The sequence below is a fragment of the Hyperolius riggenbachi genome, chromosome 2 (genome assembly GCF_040937935.1).
Source record: "Hyperolius riggenbachi isolate aHypRig1 chromosome 2, aHypRig1.pri, whole genome shotgun sequence".
Lineage (NCBI taxonomy): Eukaryota > Metazoa > Chordata > Amphibia > Anura > Hyperoliidae > Hyperolius > Hyperolius riggenbachi.
This window is the reverse complement of record NC_090647.1, coordinates 70,687,984-70,695,807: the sequence shown is the minus strand read 5'-3', so window position 1 is coordinate 70,695,807 and position 7,824 is coordinate 70,687,984.

The window sequence follows — 7,824 nt, the reverse complement described above, 5'->3', positions numbered from 1 at the left end:
AAGCTATACTGGCTGGGGGCAACTATACTAGCTATACTGGCTGGGGGCAACTATACTAGCTATACTTACTGGGGGCAACTATACTGGCTGGGGGCAACTATACTGGCTGGGGGCAACTACTAGCTATACTGGCTGGGGGCAACTATACTTACTGGGGGCAACTATACTGGCTGGGGGCAACTATACTAGCTATACTGGCTGGGGGCAACTATACTAGCTATACTGGCTGGGGGCAACTATACTAGCTATACTGGCTGGGGGCAACTATACTAGCTATACTGGCTGGGGGCAACTATACTAGCTATACTGGCTGGGGGAAACTATACTAGCTATACTGGGGGCCACTATGCTAGCTATACTGGGGACCATTATACTACCTATACTGGGGCCCACTATACTAGCTATACTGGGGACCACTATACTACCTATACTGGGGGCCACTATACTAGCTGTACTGGGGACTACTATACTACCTACACTAGCTCCTGGCACTACCTAAACTAGGGGGCACCTCTCACTACCTAAACTATCTAGGCCAGCCAGCCCAACATCACCACCAGCCAACCATCCCAGAATCACTGGCAAAAAGGCCACAGCATCACCACCAGTCAGGCCAGCATTTACTTCAACCAGCCAGGCACAGCCACAGCATCACCGCCAGCCAGGCACAGCCACAGCATCACCGCCAGCCAGGCACAGCCACAGCATCACCGCCAGCCAGCCCAGCCCAGCCACAGCATCAACGCCAGCCAGCCCAGCCACAGCATCACCGCCAGCCAGCCCTGCCACAGCATCACCGCCAGTCAGGCCACAGCATCACCGCCAGCGAGGCCACAGCATCACTGCCAGGCCTTTCAGTCCACACATCATCCCCAATCCAGCCAAAACAGTATTGCCAGCCAGGCACAGCAGCCAGTAGAGGAGAATTCAGAAGCCAGGTGAGAGGTGTCTACCATATTAAGGGGGCATTCTGCCTATTTATGTGAAATGCTGTCTATTTATGTGCCTCATGACTGCTGAATTTGTCTTGTTAGTGGTCTCATGATTGCTGAATTTGTCTCGTTGGTGGCCTCATGATTGCTGAATTTGTCTTGTTGGTGACCTCATGATTGCTAACTGCGAGAGTATGGGAAAAGCTGAATCATAATCATATGAGACAATAGCCTTAAACCTACTTTTTTATCTTTTTAAAACAGGAAATTAAAACTGGGGGGAGGGGGTTTCTAAAACAATACATTTTTCAGGAATAGGATGGATGAAATTGTTTATCTTCACAGTTTATTTTCAACTTGGATTTTCCATAATGTTTACGTATGAGTTAAAATGTTTGTATTTAGTTTAAATTGCTGTTGGCGCTTTGCGATAGATAAGTGACTTTTGGGTTGCAGTTTGTGCACTCAGCCTCCAAAAGGTTCGCCACCACTGTCCTAATCTAATGTCCCACCATTGCTAAGTTCATGTAAATTTGTCTGGGGGCAACTATACTAGCTATACTGGCTGGGGCAACTATACTAGCTATACTGGCTGGGGGCAACTATACTAGCTATACTGGCTGGGGGAAACTATACTAGCTATACTGGGGGCCACTATGCTAGCTATACTGGGGACCATTATACTACCTATACTGGGGCCCACTATACTAGCTATACTGGGGACCACTATACTACCTATACTGGGGGCCACTATACTAGCTGTACTGGGGACTACTATACTACCTACACTGGCTCCTGGCACTACCTAAACTAGGGGGCACCTCTCACCACCTAAACTATCTAGGCCAGCCAGCCCAACATCACCACCAGCCAACCATCCCAGAATCACTGGCAAAAAGGCCACAGCATCACCCCCAGTCAGGCCAGCATTTACTTCAACCAGCCAGGCACAGCCACAGCATCACCGCCAGCCAGGCACAGCCACAGCATCACCGCCAGCCAGGCACAGCCACAGCATCACCGCCAGCCAGCCCAGCCACAGCATCACCGCCAGCCAGCCCAGCCACAGCATCACCGCCAGTCAGGCCACAGCATCACCGCCAGCGAGGCCACAGCATCACTGCCAGGCCTTTCAGTCCACACATCATCCCCAATCCAGCCAAAAACAGTATTGCCAGCCAGGCACAGCAGCCAGTAGAGGAGAATTCAGAAGCCAGGTGAGAGGTGTCTACCATATTAAGGGGGCATTCTGCCCATTTATGTGAAATGCTGTCTATTTATGTGCCTTATGACTGCTGAATTTGTCTTGTTAGTGGCCTCATGATTGCTGAATTTGTCTTGTTGGTGGCCTCATGATTGCTGAATTTGTCTTGTTGGGTGCCTCAAGATTTCTGAATTTGACTTGTTGGGGGCCTCATGATTGCTGGATTTGTCTTGTTGGGGGCCTCATGATTGCTAACTGCGAGACTATGGGAAAAGCTGAATCATAATCATATGAGACAATAGCCTTAAACCTACTTTTTTATCTTTTTAAAACAGGAAATTAAAACTGGGGGGAGGGGGTTTCTAAAACAATACATTTTTCAGGAATAGGATGGATGAAATTGTTTATCTTCACAGTTTATTTTCAACTTGGATTTTCCATAATGTTTACGTATGAGTTAAAATGTTTGTATTTAGTTTAAATTGCTGTTGGCGCTTTGCGATAGATAAGTGACTTTTGGGTTGCAGTTTGTGCACTCAGCCTCCAAAAGGTTCGCCACCACTGTCCTAATCTAATGTCCCACCATTGCTAAGTTCATGTAAATTTGTCTCCACTTGTGACCACACCCACATTTTGGTCCATGACCACACCCATTTTTAAGCGCAGCCGCACAATGTAGCCCCAATTTTCGGCTAAGCGCGCCTGCACGTTGTCTTCCTGATTGGGGGGGGGGGGGGTGTCTGTGGATAATGAGCACCGGGTGCCAAATACCCTAGGTACGCCACTGCCAGTCACTCAGTAACCAACTATGAAAAGTTTGAGAACCCTGCCATTAACAGTGAAGAAGGGCTGTAGTTTACATTTTTCCAGGGAAATCTGTTTTTGACTCCACCCAGTTTTTGTAACCTTGACACACAGTCACTCAATGACTGTGTGTAAGGGATAGCGGAGATGCCGCCGCGGAGACAGGCGGCATGTCGGCTGTCTCCGCGTATCAGCCGGTGGCCTCTGCTGCGCAGTTTCATGCTGGTGATCTGCCTGGTCCTTCCATTGCACATAGGTTGAGGGCTAACTAGCTGATGACCCGGCGTTGCCCGGGTATGTATTTGGCTGGTGTCAGCTCCACCCACTTTTTCTAACCCTAAGTGTTTACTCAATGACCAAGTTTGTAAGCTATGGCATCAATAAATTGTATATTACCATAGAAATTAAATAAATCAGATTGGTGGTTTGTGACTCCGCCCCTCTCCAGCACTTGAACCCCAGTCACCCAGTGACCAACTGTACCAGGTTTGAGGCATCTGCTATTAACAGTGTAAAAATGGCAGCAATTTAAATATTCCCCTTGAAAATCAACAGGTGAATTTTGATTGGCTATTATAGGCTTCACCCACTTCCCTGAATATTGATCCCAGTCACCCAGTGACCATTTGGGCATCGTTTGAGAACCCTGCCATTAACAGTGTAAGAAGGCCTGCAGTTTATATTTTCCCACTGAAATTTCTTTTTGGCTCTGCCCACTTTTTGTAACCTGGACACACAGTCACTCAATGACCAAGTTTGTGAGCTTTCGAGTCCTTGACGTCAATAAAAACAAATCTGATTGGCTGTTTGTGGCTTTGCCCCCTTTTCTGAATTTGAACCCCAGTCACCCAATGACCAACTGTACCAGATTTGAGGCTTGTGCCATTAACAGTTCAAGAATGGGCAGCAATTTTAATATTCCCCTTGAAAATCAACAGGTGAATATTGATTGGCTTTTTTAGGTTCCTCCCTTTTCTGAATATTAATCCCAGTCACTCAGTAACCAACTATGAAAAGTTTGAGAACCCTGCCATTAACAGTGAAGAAGGGCTGTAGTTTACATTTTTCCAGGGAAATCTGTTTTTGACTCCACCCAGTTTTTGTAACCTTGACACACAGTCACTCAATGACTGTGTGTAAGGGATAGCGGAGATGCCGCCGTGGAGACAGGCGGCATGGCGGCTGTCTCCGCGTATCAGCCGGTGGCCTCTGCCGCGCAGTTTCATGCTGGTGATCTGCCTGGTCCTTCCATTGCACATAGGTTGAGGGCTACTCACGCGCCAGGCGACAGGACCTTTATGCGAATAGAAGGGGAGTCAGCTGATCTGCCAAGTCAGCTGACTCCAACAGTACTTCGGATTGGCTGAGTGGCTGGGGCGGCGCTGCGGAGCAACTTAGTATATATAGTACCAGACTGTCAGTTGCTCCGTGTCTGCTGTTGCAAATGCTTACGTGTGAGCGCTCAGACCTTAGTCAGATCCCAAAGTGTGCTAGAACCAGCCGGAGCTGGGGATCCACACTTAGCCAGATTCTGTTGATAGCTTAAAGTACTAATTACATTGTATTATCTGTTATGACCTTCTGCTTTCGTTGACTATTCTCCTGCTTGCTGACTCTGTACCTCTGCCTATCTGATTCTCGTTGCTGACCCTGCCTGAACACAACACTGAATCAGCCTTCTGTCTTTGTACCTTATCTGTCCGTACGTTGCCTACTCTGCTTGTCTGACCTCTCTATCCTTGCCAGTGGGCCTAGCCACTGGTGAGGGATCTGTAGCAGTCACGTGCTCCTCAGGTGAAGCTTTATTGTAGTACTGTCTGTAATACCTGCTCCACAGGTATCCAATAGCTGTAGTATAGTCTTAATCACCTGCTCCTCAGGTGATCACCTCTTGCAGCTTTACCGGTGGCACCTGCTCCTCAGGTGTCCACTGGCTACAGTACTGTCTGAATCACCTGCTTCTCAGGTGATCAACCTTGCAGCATTACCAGTAGCTCCTGCTCCTCAGGTGCCCTTTAACTGTTGTACAGCCGGACTCGCCTGCTCCTCAGGTGATCCTTGGCTGCAGTATTGTCTGTAGTCACCCGCTCCTCAGGAGACCTTATCTTCCTCATTACTGTTGCACCAAACACTATCTCACATTGGTAGTCCTGTGTCTGGCTATACTAGCATTATTGGTGATTCTGCAGATCACCACATAATCAGGTATAGCGTCTGCATTATTGGTGATACTGCAGATCACCAATAATCAGAAAATCTGGTTAGCTGACACCAATTGTTACACTGTGAATGGAAGCAGTTTATCCAGCAAAGAAATCTGATTGGCTGCATGTGGCTCCGCCCCAGTGACCAACTGTATCAAGTTGGAGAACCCTGCCAATAACAGAATGGCTGAAATCAATCTAACAAATCTGATTGGCTGTTTGTGGCTCCACCCTTTTAGTGAATTTTGACCCCAGTCACCCAATAACTGACTGTATCAGGTTTGAGGCCTCTGCCATTAACAGTGTAAGAATGGTAGCAATGTAAATATTCCCCTTGAAAAATCAATAGGGGAATTTTGATTGGCTGTTGTAGGCTCTACCCACTTTCTGAATATTCTTCCCAGTCATCCAGTGGCAGCCAGTGACCAACTGTGTCAAGTTTGAGAACCCTGCCATTAACAGTGTAAGAATGGTTGCAGTTTGTATTTTCCCTTGTAAAAAATGTAGTTGTTGGTACATACAGTCACTCAATTACCAAGTTTATGAGCTTTGGTGTCCTTGGTATCAATAATTTGTATATTCCCATTGAAATTAATCAAATCTGATTGGCTGTTTGTGGCTCCGCCCCTTTGTGAATTTGAACCCCAGTCACCCAGTGACCAACTGTACCAGGTTTGAGGCATCTGCTATTAACAGTTTAATTATGCCAAACTATGATGCTAACCTAAGACCCACCGCCAACCGATATGGTGATGCTGTCTGTACAGCTGGGGTCAGTAATACGCTGAATTTGATGGGGGGGGGGGGGGGGGCAATGGCAGCAACTTAAATTTGGCAGCAACTTAAGTATTCCCCTTAAAAATCAACAGGTAAATTTTGATTGGCTGTTGTAGGCTCCACCCATTTTTCTGAATATTAATCCCAGTCACCCAGTGACCAATTGTGCAAAGTTTGAGAACCCTGCCATTAACAGGGCCTGTACACACTGCTGCTCTTTTAAAATGGCATGTGTTTTTTTAATCGCAAGGTCTTTTGAAAAATCATGAAAATCGTGAAGACCTGTACACACTGGTGCGATGCAATTTTTCTATTTTCATGAAGACTTTGCGATTTAAAAATCGCATGCGATTTTAAAAATGCAGTGCAAGCACAGCGATGTGTACAGGCCCTTAGAATGGCTGCAGTTTATATTTGACCAGTGAAATTTGGTTTTGGCTCAGCCCACTTTTTGTAACCTTGACACACAGTCACTCAATGACCAAGTTTGTGAGCTTTAAGGTTCCGGGCATCAAAAATGTCAATATATGTGAGTTGGCTTTTAAAATCCTACAAATCCCTAAGCAAGCTCATTTTTCTCTTGGATATATCATAATGGTACATGCTAGGCTGGCTTAAGCATGTAGCATTGTAGTGTGTTGTGTTGGTGGTATTATGGTTAGGATAGCAGCCTACAGAGCGGTGGGCCTGGGTTCAAATCCTGGGCCTGGCCAATATATGTGAGTTGGCTTTTAAAATCCTACAAATCCCTAAGCAAGCTCATTTTTCTCTTGGATATATCATAATGGTACATGCTAGGCTGGCTTCAGCATGTAGTGTTGGTGGTGGTATAGTGGTGAAGAGAGCTACCTACCGAGCTACCTGAACCTACCTGGGTTCAATTCCCGGCCAAGGTATGTAAGCTGGCTTTTGAAATTCTACAATTCCCTGGAAGAGGAGGGAGGAGGGAGGAGGGAGAAAAGGACAAAGGGAACAGTGTATAGGGTCTATGGGCAACCATGTAGCATAAACAAGGTTCCATTTGCGATTATTTTAATTTTTCCGTCGAAATCCGAAATTCCGCGGAATTTCGTAAAAATCTGGCGGAATTTTCATAGCGGAATCCGTGAATTCCGGCGGAACGGAATTTGTTTGTTCCGATCATCCCTACTTGTAAACTCAAGTGAGCAGAGGACCATATTTCAGCTAGGCAGCTAGGCAGGGAAATAAAGGGAAGAGGAGGAATATATTATAGATAAAAAGAATCCCCAGCATGCAACTGAATGGCAATGGCTATTAAAGGGCCAGTGCTCCTAAAGTATGGGATAACTCCAAACCATAACAGCAGAAAAAGTTTTGAAAGTTTTGAATGCAGGATTAGCATCTTCATCTCTTAATACACTCAGACCAGTTGCTGTTGAAAGATGGATAACAAATGACCATAATGAAAGAGCCTGTGTATCTTCGGGAACCTCTTTTGATCAAATTAATTATCAAATTAATTGATCATAATAAAAAGAAAACGATTGATGTCCCCTTGTAAACCCAGCCCTTGCCAGCTGGCCTCTGTTGATTATCTTCTTTGCCAGACTCGCTGGTGAAGGAGAACAGCTGCTGGGAAACACGACACTGGATTCCTGACATGATGTTGGCAGTGGAAGGCAAACTGTAGTGAGTTACTGGTGACCTTTTCCATGTGAAGTATGTTGCACTATTTCCCTCCAAAACACAGGACCAATGCATGCACTTACGTGCTTTAACCACTTGAGGACCCAGCCTTTACCCCCCCCCTTAAGGACCAGCGCTGTTTTTTGTGATCTGTGCTGGGTGGGCTCGGCAGCCTCCAGCACAGATCAGGTGGCATGCAGAGCGATCAGATCGACCCCCTTTTTTTCCCCCTATGGGGATGATGAGCTGGGGGGGT